Source organism: Danio rerio, chromosome 5 (genome assembly GCF_052040795.2).
Source record: "Danio rerio strain M-AB ecotype USA chromosome 5, GRCz13ab, whole genome shotgun sequence".
NCBI lineage: Eukaryota > Metazoa > Chordata > Actinopteri > Cypriniformes > Danionidae > Danio > Danio rerio.
Window position 1 is genome coordinate 53,722,464 of NC_141025.1, and position 14,421 is coordinate 53,736,884.

A 14,421-nucleotide genomic window follows, 5' to 3' on the forward strand; every position below is an offset into this window, starting at 1 on the left:
CAAATGCTAGCAAAATGTCTACATTTATGTTTCAAATAGTTTTTGTGAGAATAATGCGAATATGTGAAATAATGACCATTATCCACTTGAATAATGGTTATGGATTGTAGGATAGGAGCAAATCAGGCTATAGTTTTAACACTTACATGAGTATTTATAGGGCTACACTGTTAAACAGAGTTGTTTACATCAAAATATAATAAATAATAATAATAATGGCAAAGAATAATGGTGGCCCAGTAGGTGCTTTCGCCTCACATCGGTCGCTGGTTCAAGCCTTGGCTGGGTCAGTTGGCATTTCTGTATGGAGTGCATGTTCTACCTGCGTTCGTGTGGGTTTCCTCTGGGTGTTCCAGTTTCCCCCACAGTCCAAAGACATGGTACAGGTGAATTGGGTACGCTAATTTGTCAATAGTGTATGAGTGTGAATGATTGTGTATGGATGTTTCCCAGAGATTGGTTGAAGCTGGAAGGGCATCCGCTGTGTAAAACGTGCAAGATAAGTTGCTGGTTCATTCCGCTGTGGCGACCCCAAGGGACTAAGCTGAAGAGAAAATGAACGAATAATAATAATAATAAATATAATATACTAAAAAAGAAAAATATTGAATAATTTATTTAAAACCCACACACATATAACTGTCTTCAGTAAAATGTTTAAATATGTATTTTAAAACTATTTATTTAAAATGGCATGTGAAAGTACAGTGCAGTCAAGGATGTAATCATACGGACATATAAATCATTTATTTATTTATTTATTTACACTTGCTTACTTATGTACTTACATATTTTAATGTAAATATTACTACAAGCATATTTCTAAACATTTTTAATATTTAAAAAAAGAGAAAGAATATATAAGGTACAGTATGTAAACATAATTGTCAGGACTAAAATAAATAATAAAAACACATTTAAAGGAACACAATGTTATATATATATATATATATATATATATATATATATATATATATATATATATATATATATATATATATATATATATATATATATATATATATATATATATATATATATATATATATTTATACACACACACACACACACACACACACATACAGTTGAAGTCAAAATGATTAGCCCTCCTGTGATTTTTTTTTCTTTTTTAATTATTTCCCAAATTATAATTATGTTTAACAGAGCAAGGTTTTTTTCTACAGTATTTCCTATAATATTTTTTTCTTCTGGAGAAAGTCTTATTTGTTTTATTTTGACTATAATAAAAGCCAATTTTATTTTTTATTTAAGTCATTTTAAGGTCAATATTATTAGCTCTCTTAAACATTTTGTTTTGCAATTGTCTACAGAACATACCACTGTTAAATGCAATGACTTGCCTAAATACCTTATAACTTGCCTAATTATCCAAATTTACCCAGTCAAGCCTATACATTGCACTTTAATTTGAGTACTACTATCTTGAAAAATATCTAGTAAAATATTATGTATACTTATAGCTTTAGCCAATTTCTTTAATGTAAAAATGATCATTTTCAAGTAAAAGTAACCTATATTAGTTATAAAAGAAAATAAAGTATAGGTCCACTGCTATTTTTATTCAAGCGTTTTTATTAGAATAATCCGCGCCACATGTTGATTTCAGAAACGTCATTCTCCATTCTCCTCCAGCAGCCCGAGGAAGACAGATCGCTTGGTGGAGCTGTTCCCTCGATCTGTCAAGCGCGGAGGTTAATGAGATTAGCACATCCCTGCTCAGACAAGACAAGGCTCTCCCCAAGTCCACTAGTTCAGACGGGACAAGCGCTTATAACGGACTGCATGGCAGCGCATGTCGAGCTCCACGCGCATCCACACTCACCTCGCATGGACAGCACAATCCACGCGGCGTCCTGGAAGAAAACACATCCTCTGCCAAACTGAACGAGCAGTTCAAGAGCAACAACTTCTGTGCAGGAACACTGGGAGCGCAGCGCGATTGTCACGATGTATTTATCATCCCATTGACGGACACAGCGCTGACCGCTTGCATTTCCCCCGGACCTTTTGTTGTTTGCTTTGGAGTGTTGCAACAAAGTGTTAGGTGAGTAACTTTTGCATCACGTTGCTTGTTTTGTGCAGCATTTTAGAGAAATGGACCGGTCAGTGCGTCACGAGCGCCTAAAATGCGTAATAACGGTCAGTTCAAGCTGCGCGTACATATGCTATTTGCTTTGTGATAGCCTATTAATTTTCTTTGTATGGATTTTAATTAATGATTTATCCATATCACAGTGGGAATAAATAATAATCAACAGGATATTCTAGTTTAAAATGTTCGCTTGGTTGTTTCACAATATTTACCCTGGCTTATGGTTATAACGGACTCCTCTTTAAACTCTAGCGAACACTCACGTGCGACTAAATGCAACCATAGCGCATTTCTTCTTATTCCTTTCTTCCTCCCTTGACTATAAACAGACATGGGAGTTTATGAACATGTTAATGTTAAATCAGTTCATATGGTTAGCGGAGGAGAGGCCATTCATTCTCGTGCGCTTCCATGGTTACTGAGGGTCTTCAGCGCGCTTTGTGTCTCTCCTCCCGCTTCCATTGAGATAAAACAACAGTCGGCGGGGCTCCTCCCCACTCACAGGGGCTCGCGAAGCCCCCTGTCACCCAAAATCCGAACGCTCATCTCACTTATCTTCACGCAGCATCAGTTTAAGTGATGTGAGGCTCCCTTCTCACTTTAGGGTCCCTGCATGCAGTTTAGGCTACACTCAGCACGCGTTAGCATGATGCCTCCAGTGTTGGTTGATTACTTCTGAAATCTTATGTCCTGATTAGGCTTGATATGACTGAAAATTGTAGTTAGTAACGTTTTTTCAGGATCATAGCCAGCCTTTTGGGCGGTTCTTTTTCACAAAAAGTGGAACTTTTTGCAGTTAGGCTATTTGCCTAATTTTCATTGTCAAATTTTTTGATGCAGCAAAAATATTTCTTAAGTTTTTGTCTTAGAGCTTACCATACTATTTTATGTTTACAAAAATGTGTGTTTATTTACTAATGTGCTATTACAGTGTTACAAATATTGTAATGAGATTACAATTTTACATAAACATTTTTGAATAAAGTAATATGAAAAAATAAATTTTTAAATAATTTATTATCGCCCATCATTAAAAAACTCAATTTGGAATCTGTTAAAACTTTAAAATAAAAGTTTTAAAATAAGAACTGTAGCCTATAGGCAAACAACAAACTGTCCAGGTAATTTACTCAATCAGAATTTGTCCATTTGCATAAATAAAAATTAATTTAGTCTTAAACCCTTCTTCTATTGGTTATTTTCACAATGTATTATTGCATACTGTCAAAAATAAGATAAATGAGCTCATATAGGGGCCAAATTCTAGATTTTGTTAGTAGGAGGGTGGGTCATTTGAACCCCCAAACCCCACAGTGGCTACGGGCTACGGTCTTTACAATTGCATGCCCCTTTTAGGTCTGTTAGCCAGTCCGGTTCTTTTTGATTATTTATGCCCCTTTTTGATTTTTTAACACTGGATGCTGGGTTGTTTCAATACAGAGGTAGTAAAAATATGTGCAAACTCATCCTTTGGGAAATAAACAACTAACTAACTAACTAAACAAACAAACAAACAAACAAACAAACAAACAAATAAATAAATAAATAAATAAATAAATAAATCATTAGCTGTGTTCAAATATATTTAACCCAAATTTATTATGAATATTTTGTCAATCAATCAATCAATCAATCAATCAATCAATCAATCAATCAATCAATCAATCAATCAATTAGTCAGTCAGCCAGTCATTTAGTCAGTCAACCAACCAACCAACCAACCAACCAATTAATCAATCAATCCACCAATCAATCTGCTAAGGTAAATCTGTCAGTCATTATGAAAATGAGCCCAGTGTTATCACAGAATTAACTGTACACTTTAAAAAAAAAATCCTAGTTGTCCTATTTTTTTTTTTAGGCTGAATCAAATTAACCTTATGAGTCCATTGAAATTATGTTATGTTAAACTGACCTAAACAGTTTGCACAAGTTACAAAATTAGAATATGATTAACTTTGTTTAATTAGTTACAATGACCTAAAACATATGCTGTCATGACTAATCGATCATATCCTTTTGACAGTGTAGTTGTTTTGTTTGTTTTCATTTAGCTTTTTATATATATGTAAACAAAATGTTGTAAAGTTTTATTAAGTCTCTAGTTAATTAATTTTAATTCCAGTTTATTTTAACTTTTGTATACATTAATTATAGCTGTTATTATAACTTTTTAATCTAATTATAGGTAAAGCATTAGACATTAAGTTGTGTTTGTGTCTCATTTCTTATTTGCTGGGTCTATATAGCTGGCCTTTATTTATTTTCTATTTGAACTATGCTTGTTAAAATAAATTAAATTAAAATTAATGAACACAAACAATAGATCTTGAATAGATTTAACGTTATTGCCTTAAAAAGAAATAATATGCAATCAATAAAAAAATAATAATCTGACACAATTAAATTTTTGCATAAAGTTGTGCATAAAAATGCTCATTACTGGGCTAAATTACATGATTACATGTATGTGACCACTCTGCACTGGCTAGCTATCACTTAAACAATGCCGTTTGCTGCATAAACACAAACCTTGAGTTATTTTGGGGGTGGACAGCTTAATTGTTTTATGTTCAATCCACATAATTTGTAAAAAAACTTATGAGTTAACTTAATTCTTTCATGTTGTCCCAACTAGGCAGGTGCTGGTATAAGATTCTGACGGAATGATAACCTTGGATAAAAATACTATGGTTTCATGGTTAAACAGTATTGTGATTACTGCTCTAAAATACATTCTTTTTAAATGTCTGAGTAAAAAAAAAAAAAAAAAAAACCTTTTTCCCCCTTTGAACACAATATATGTGGATATTTTTGGATATCTTTGGATATCTTTTTCTGCTGGAGATTCTGTTGTCCTAAAAAAAAAAAAAAGGTAAATAAAAAATCATAGCAGCGGTATAGAAGAACTTTTTCGTGGCTTTAAAACCTTGACTTTTCCAAACCATGATATACCTTGCCTAATCCCAAAACAAATTGATTTTGTGGAACCCAGTATTTTTAACACTGACGCAACTTCAGCCTTCCACTTGTTGTAAACCATACACAATTTGCATAGTTTTATCCAGTCTTTCTTCTATTTTATTGCATCAACTGGCATCTCTGGTAGTCTGTTTTACACTGTTTCGTGTTTAATTCATTAGGGGCACCCTTTATCTACTGAATAGATGCACTGTGGACTCAATGGATTGAATGATCTTTTTGCACCCCCCCTTACGAAGTTTCAGTCGGGCATCATTCAGCGCATGTGATTCACGGCTGGGTGTTAGATTTGCAGTGGTCGCCCCTGTTTTTGTACCTCCCCTTAAATAGAGCCTCGCATGTTGAGAAAACAGAGAGGATGTAACATAAACACTAAATCTATTGAGATGTGCGAAGGCGCTGCTCGCAGATGGAGCGCTCGGTGATTGATGTCACAAGGAAAGGGACCACACAAAGTCCAGCGTGAAGAGACAGGTGGACTTAAAACAAAAGAACAAACATTAGGGGCGCTAAGGCTTTCTTACCACACAAGTCAGAATCGCCTGTTATGCTGTGGCATGCTTTAGGTTTGTTTTTATCAAATGGCATTGTTGCCCTTAAGAGGTCATGAAAATTAAGCCTAGTTAATTAATCAAGACATTGTCATGTCATTTTGTCTGTAAAGCTAGTTGTATCTATGGCTGTGCGATTTGGGTAAAATATATTGCAATTTTTTTTAAAAAGATATTGCGATTTCGATTTAATTTGCAGTTTAATTTTGTAGTTAAACTTCAGCTCATAAATCTGTATTGTAGCTTCTTGCTGCTAAAATGCAAGTTAGTGTTAGTTAAAAAGGAACTGAAAAGATATTAACTAACTCCAACTTCTATTCAAATTTGTTTAGAAATGTTATTAAGCACAAATTTGTCTCTTCCACAAACAGTAACGTAAATAGCATTAGTTATCTCCTGGTGCCTTTGTGATGTATTTTCATATGGTGTAACAGCTGCAAACAACTCTGAAATTGTACTTTGCTGTTGCTAGCTACTAGATTGAGTGTCATAAGCAATACTTTTAGTTGATTTTTTAGTAAGACACTTCTCATATGGCCACCTGTGGTGCTTATTAGGTGCAGGTAGTTGTATTTCCTCGTGCTTTGGCAAAAATTCTATGACAGCTCTTACAAATGACCTGTTTTTATTTGGTGTCTGTGAATTTGAAAGCAAGATATTCCCATATTACCAATGTGCTGTTTTTCTTTGATATCAATTCAGCTGGTAATGCTACTGAAGCGGCAGATGCCATCATCCCACTTGTCCGCACTTTCCTGTTTGTTTGTTTTAATGTGGGTGTTTCTTATAGTTCGGTTGCGCATTTCTGATTGGGCAGAATGAAAGTGTCCTCTCTTAATTGCTTAATTGGCTAGTAAGACTGTCACACACAGACGGCAGTCACGCATTTGCTCTGGGTAGGGGAAATTTTATAATTATTTCATATCACACCCTTTTGTGATTAGCTAATCGCAACGTTTTAATCAATTAATCGCACAGCCCTAGTTCTAGCATAACTCCAGCACTTGCTGTGGGAATCACAGGATAACTTAAATACGATATTATCAAGATATTTTGCCTACGATATTGATATCTGCAATTCTACGATATATCAATTTATCATTATCGATATATCACAATGTTTATGATGTAATAGTTTGTGAAATAAAGTAATTTAAGTAGTCTTGTAGATATATTATAGGATAGACTTGCTTTGTTTATCAAATAAATGGATCTGATTGGATTTGCATTGTAAACATTAAATAAAAGTAAAAAAATTATTATTTTTTACTTCATATAAGTTTTAAGATATGATACTCCTAAAATTATTCTGCATAAATTCACAGATTTTTTTTTACAAAATTCTCCACAGAAACAGAAAAAAAAAATGTCCGCAGATTCTGTCTGGCCCTATTTCATAGTAAATGCAAAGTATTTAGATAACGTTATTAAACTTACTAAACTGTAACAAATTCCAGATGCCTTAAATTTAAATTTTAGTTTAATCAAATGAACTGTTCTAATCTCAACTTACATCAATTAAAATAAAAAAAATATTAAGTTAAACTTTGTATAGCTTGAAAAAAGTTAAAACCTGATTAACTATTTGAAAGAAGTTAAAGCAGCAAATCAATATTTGTTGTCTTTACATTTTATTTGTGATTACATTTTTTTACAGTGTAGTAATCAAATTAAATACAGTACACATACTGTAACTTTATAAAGAATGAATTTTGTAATCTGTTGTGAAATGCTTTTTTAAAGTACCCTTCCCAACTCTGGTTGCTGGTGGGCTTAAATGGGTTAAAGGGACACACACGGTATTGGTCTGTTGTTGTTCAAACCCAAATAGTAGTAAATTGGAAAAAAAAAAAAAAAAATCTGTGGATTTATTTTGAGGTGGAATTTCATAGACAGATTCTGGGAAGCACATCAAAACCTTTATTTTATATCTTATAAAAAGTGTCATAATATGTCCCCCTTTAATTATTGCCCCACTGACCCTTTCCTCCTGCGATTCCCCTTTGTACTTCAGTAGCACAGTTTTTTTTTTTTTCATTGACAGCTGAAGTCTTCTCTTCCAAATGTCTGAGACTATGTTTTATTGTAAACAGCTTGCCTTGACTTATTTTTGTACATGTTTAGGGTGACATACATACATAGAATTAGCAAAATGTCTAAAAGTAGTAGCCTGTGTTTATATATAATTGTCATTTGGCAAGCTTGAAATGCTCAGTAGCCCTATGGGTTGATTTATGTTGTGTTGAGTTACAGGGATCCCCTATCATCACTGTCATATGAGTTATGAATATGACTCGTCTAGCAAGTGTTCTCTAAGATACTTTAGATTATAAAACATGTTATGTTTTGCTCCTAAATATATAAGTCAAAATATGGATCAAATAATAATAATAATACATTTCCACAATCAGCATTACAGGCATGTTTGTGTGAAAACTAAACAACATGGTTATTCTGATAGATTATTAAATATATAAAAAAATTGTGCTCATGGTAAACGTAATTCAATTCACTGATTCAAAACATCTAGCTGTGCAATAAGTAAAACCAAGTGGTTTTAAAGGAAACTCTGTCAAAAATTATATGATCATTAAGTCATGACAGCTTATGTTTTTAGGTCATTGCAACTTATTTAATTAAGTTTATCATGTTCTAGCTTAATTTTATGTTACGAAAGCTGTTATAAGTCAGTTTGACATAATAAAAGTTCAATTAACTCATGAGGTTATTTGATTCAGCTTAAAAAAATAAGGCAACCAGGAGATTTTTACAATATATATTGATTTAAAATGATAGATGTGTATTTTGGGACTGCACTAATTTGATTAACTGTATTTGTTTAATAGATCATCGAATGACTCTTCATTCATGATCTAAATATGGCTGACAACATTTTAAATGATATATTTAATTATTTAGGTAGTACGCATACAGTTTATTTTATGTTTTAATGTGTGTCTTCTAAATTGCAAAAATGTATTGTTGTAGTCATTATCTTAGCTTTAAAAATATAATAATAATTAAAGGAAATGTTACAATAGTATTGTATTTATGACTGAAAACCTATTTTCTTTAACCTATAAACAATTATGTAGCATATGTCTTATATTTTATTATGTTAAGTTAGGATATTTTTATATTATTTCACTCAAAACTGAAAATTCTGTAATCATTTACTCGCCTTTCACTTATCACGAACGTCTTTGCGATTATTTTGCTGTTAAAAACATATTAAGTTATTTAAAACATGTTGGAAACCTGTAACCACTGAGTTTCATAGTTTTTTCCCCCCCTAGAAGATAATATTTTTTACTTTTCTATAAAATACTTCATGACTTAAGAAATTTTAGATATTTGGACTCAAAACAAGACAAAAATCACATTATTTGCAGTCTTTGCTCTTGACACTGGCTAATTCCTTGTCTATTTAAATTCTGTCCTCACCGGGCAATTTAAAATCTATTTAGAAACAAACACTAGTTGAAAAAGTACACTTTTTTGACAGGTTTACATCACTTTTAATCAATTTGATAATTTCACACCTTCTTAACAGAATTAGCAGGGTTCCCACCAGCCTGGGGCCTCAGCGAAAACATAATGCCCACGCATGTCACCGAGCATGTGGAGAAACTGCATTCACTTCTGTAAATGCCACACAAAGACCCCAGACCCAAAGCAGTAAAAAAACACAGTGGGAGTGTGTCACTGGTTTTCGCCGAGTTAGTTGGTAGTTCATGCGCAAACTGTGCGAAACTCACATGGAAGTTTGATAAATGTGGACCGTTTGACTCGTAACAATCCGTCACTGTCATTCATGTGAAAGTTTTAATATAAAGAATCATCTTTAGCCTAATGATCTTCTCAGTGCGAAACCATTCATCGACTCCCGTTTTTTTGTCTTTTGTTTATTTAAATCCCAGCAAACCAAGTGTTTTGTTCAGTATTATGCAGAATTTGATAGTCAAAAGCTCTTTGTCGTTGCAAATCAGAGAGATGTTTTTACTGCTTGACTCTTTTTGATGCATTCTTTTGTCAAAGCTTTTTTTTTCTTCCTTTTTTTTGTGGGTATAACCTTAGTTCCAAATTTCTGTTTTGTGCGGTGAACAATATTGATTCTATGTCATTTTGCAGTCTTGATTTATTGAATTTGTTCATGATTCAGGTCACGTTGTATAAAGAGCACACGCTGACCTTTTTCGGTATGTTAATCTGTGTGCATCTTCAGCAGTACGCTGACATATTGCACTCAGTATTTTAGTATCTGTTGATTCTGGAGCTGAATTTGGATGTATGGCAGGATTTTCTGAAGCAATAGTCAAATCCAGCAGCAATCTTGAGGTCTCTTTGTATGTCATGGTCTGCCACAATTGTGCCATGGAGTTTGCTCAAGAGTCTGTCTTTGGTCGACATGCTATTCACTTTGCTTTGACCTTTCTGGAATAGAATACATTCTTTTGCTGGTCTACAAAAGGCTTATTCTCTCCCTTTTTCTTTTTCCTTTTCCCTTTTTGTCCTAAAGTCACTTGGAATATGTATATATATTCATTAATTCATTTTCTTGTTGGCTTAGTCCCTTTATTAATCCGGGGTTGCCACAGCGGAATGAACCGCCAACTTATCCAGCAAGTTTTTACGCAGCGGATGCCCTTCCAGCCGCAACCCATCTCTGGGAAACATCCACACACACACACACACACACACACAATTTAGCCTACCCAGTTCACCTGTACCGCATGTCTTTGGACTGTGGGGGAAACCGGAGCACCCGAAGGTGGGTTACGCAAAGGAAGGGAGAACATGCAAACTCCACACAGAAACGCCAACTGAGCCGAGGTTCGAACCAGCGACCCAGCAACCTTCTTGCTGTGAGGCGACAGCACTACCTACTGCGCCACTGCCTTGCCAATATATATATATATTCCAATTCTCATCGAGAATTCTCGGTTGTGCATTTATTGGGTATTGATTTGTGTGTGTAAATGTTAATTGTTAATATTTGTTTTATCCTATAATGCTTTGATAGCATTTCTTCCATAGTTCAAATATAAATATTGTCATTTAGGTGTACTTTATATACTTGTTCTGTGTACTTTCTATAGTAATTATAATTTTGTATGCATAATTAATCTTACACCTTACCCACGTTCTAACCCTAGCCATATAGTATTTAATTAATGTTCCTCAATAGTGAAACTTCTTCAAATAAAGTACTGTTATTTTTTTCATTCTTTTGAAGATTTAATTTTTTTATTTTATCATTTTTATTTTATATTCAAAAAAATGACAGTTGGTAAAAAATCTAATATATAAAAATATATAAAATATAAATATATTATATATTTTTTATTATTGTAATTGAAAACCATTATATATATATATATATATATATATATATATATATATATATATATATATATATATATATATATATATGTATATATAGTATATATATATACACACACACACACACACACACACACACACACACTCAGCGGCCAGTTTATTAGGTACACCTTACTAGTACCGGGTTGGACCCCCTTTTGCCTTCAGAACGACCTTAGTTTTTCATGGCATAGATTCAAGAAAGTACTGGAAATATTCCCCAGAGCTTTGGTCCATAGTAACATGATAGCATCACGCTGTTGCTGCAGATTTGTCAGCTGCACGTCCATGATGCGAATCTCCCATTCCACCACATCCCAAAGGGGCTCTATTGGATTGAGCTTTGGGGACTGTTTAGGCCATTGAGTGAAGTGAACTAATTGTCATGTTCAAGAAAACCAATCTGAGATGATTCACGCTTTATGACATGGTGTGTAATCCTATTGGAAGTAGCCATCAGAAGATGTGTACACTGTGGTCATACAGAGATGGACTTGGTGAGATACAGGTCAGTACTCAGGTCGGGAGTGGTGATGACGCAATTGATAATAATGGGCCCAAAGTGTATCAAGAAAATATCCCCCACATGTTACACCACCACCACCAGCCTAAACCATTCATACAAGGCAGGATAAATCCATGCTTTCATGTTGTTGATAACAATTTCTGACCCTACCATCCGAATGTCGCAGCCGAAATCGAGACTAATCAGACCAGGAAACGTTTTTCCAATCTTCTATTGTCCAATGTGGGTTACTGAGAACCTAGGTGTACCTAATAAAGTGGCAGGTAAGTGTGTATATATAATATATTATTAGGTATAATGTATATATATATATATACATTGTCACTTTATGCTGTGAATAACGTAGAAGACGTCATCAGTAGTTTGCAGAACAAAGGAAAAAATTTGCTTTACTCAAATACATAACTTAAAATTTAAATCTAGACAAGTTGAGAATTTTAAAGCCATTTCCCACAACTATTCAGGCCCGTGCAGAGACCGTCCAAAGGGCGTGTGCAGGATACATTTTTTTGTAAAGCGGGGGTTGTTATTGTTGTTGTTGTCGTTGTCGCGCGCGTTTTTAAGAGCGGTGTGGTCACGCGCGTACTGGAAAAGGGGGGGGTTGGGGGTTGAGCGCGCGTACTCAAGAGCGGTGTTGTCGCGCGCCTACTAAAGGGCGGGACGGAGGGTGTGTCGCGCCGGCACTTTTCATCATTTTGGAAGGGCACTTTATATCCAAGACTAAAAAGGGCATGTGCACTGCACAGGTTGAGCCCTATGTGTGCACGTGCCTGCAACTATTTATTAAATATTATATGAATATTAATTACTGTATAATTAATGCATATGAATGTAAAAAGTATTAGTGAATTACAGTTTGCTCGTCCTTTTTTCCTAAACATATATACATATTTTTTTTGTGGCATTACTTTTTGCATTCCTCCACAATTCTTGTTTTGTTATCATACATTCTCTCTGTTCAGTGCGGTTCTATAGAACAAGTTTAAGCATCAAAAGAAAGGCTTTATCCTTTCTTCTGTGGGGTATTGAACTTGAACTGTGACCTTCACTGTCGGTCCTTAAAACCGTTTCATGGCTTGGAATCACGCTGTGCCCTCTAACGCATGAACACTGTGTTCTCGCCGCAGGGCTTGATCGCTTGCTTCTTTGTAAATGTGATTTATTCAACACGGATACATGGGGCATTGATCCATACCACAAGCTATTCTGTAGATCTTTTTTCCAAGATTTCTGGCTTGATGAATGATCACTAGATGATTTCAGTCCAATTGTCCACACAGCAGATAGTGTTACATTTGTTGCGTAAATGGCTAAAATCAACAGAAATTATCTGACACTTCCAAGGTTTAATGTTGATTGATTTGTGGTGGTCATATGAGATGCTTTGGAGGGGTAAAATCAGTCCAAAAAGTCTGATGGTATAATCAGTCACAATCTGGGTTTAAAAAGTTGCCCTTGCCTTAACTCTTTCTGTGTTATTTGTAAAACGAAGTAGTAAGAATTATGTAAGTTTCTATATAATGTAATTCAATGCACAACTGTCCCGACAAAGGGATTGTTCACCCAAAAAATTTAATCCTATCATTGTTTACTAACCTTTTACAAACCTTTATGAGTTTTTATTGAATTGTACATGTTTTTCTTTCTATTACACTTTTGTAACAGTTTTGTGTCTTTCATTTGGAAACTCTTCAGTCAACAAATTGAGAAGGTAGTTACAAAAAAATGTTGTTGTCTTTGTGTGTTTCAGATTGAACTGTTTAATACAAAAGATAAGATATTGAAAACTTTCATCTTTCTTTGGGTTTTCAACTTTCTTCAGAATATATTTTTTTGTGTTCAACAGAAGAAAGAAACTTAAACATGTTTAGAACAAGTTGATGGAGAGTAAATGATGGCAGGTTTCAAATTTTTGGGACTAGTAAAACTATACTGTAAAAAATCTATGGCTCTTTTCATGGGTTATTTTCACAGATCCATTAAAAAAAAAAAAAAAAAAAAAAAAAAAAAACTTTTTTTGAATATAAAACTTAGTCATTTAGTAATATAAAAAATAAATACAATAATATAGAAAATACTGTTCTCTATAAAATACAATGTTAAATTTCAAAATGAAAATACATTTTTACAAGTATTTTACTGTATTTTCTACTGAAACAGTCATTACCAAAATATGTCACAAACAATTAAGTTTTCCATAAAAAAAAAAACAAAACTTAAAAAATGGTCTTGTTTCAACTCAAGCAAGTAATTTAAACAAGCAGCAAAATTAATTTTTTGAGTGCGTGAACATTTCAGATTAAAAACGAATTAATTGTTTTAATATATTATAGGACAAATAATTTCCTGATTTTCATATTATGATAAAAAGGAAAAATCAGGAAAATGCATGACTGATGTTTTCATCATAAGTGGTTACGTAAGTGTTTTGTCATGTTGTGAGATATGATGATTTTATTTCATGATTTCCTTTGTTGTTTCTAGTAAAATCTCAGACAAAGTGTACTTAAAATCATTTTAAAAATAATTAACCTCGTTTTTGAAACCGATGTATCATTCCACAACTGCTGTTCTTTAAGTGTTAACATATTTATTCATGCTTTTTTTCGGCTTAATCCCTTTCATAATCAGAGGTCGCCACAGCGGAATGAACCGCCAACTTATTTAATAATAATAATAATAATAATACGAAATGTATCCATCTATCTTGGAATGTGTATTATCTTGTAATTTAAACATGTTGACATTAACATTTTACGGTAAAAAAACAACTAATTAACTGTTTTAATATATTATTTTATGTGACAGAGCAAATAATTTCCTGAATTTCATATTATGATAAAAAGGGAAAAGCAGGAAAATGATGT

General features: G+C 33.4%; 2 protein-coding genes across 3 annotated transcripts in view; both read left to right on the top strand.

Moving 5' to 3' along the window:
* LOC147844367 (uncharacterized) overlaps nucleotides 1-14,421 on the top strand; it is a 768,760-nt gene that overhangs the window by 628,344 nt on the left and 125,995 nt on the right. The window lies entirely within an intron of this gene.
* adgrv1 (adhesion G protein-coupled receptor V1) overlaps nucleotides 1,740-14,421 on the top strand; it is a 269,966-nt gene continuing 257,284 nt past the window's right edge. Inside the window, 1 exon segment of one of the 2 annotated variants that reach the window (NM_001001845.3) lies at nucleotides 1,740-2,065. The gene's annotated coding sequence lies outside the window, so the exon portion shown is untranslated. 2 annotated transcript variants of the gene reach the window in all.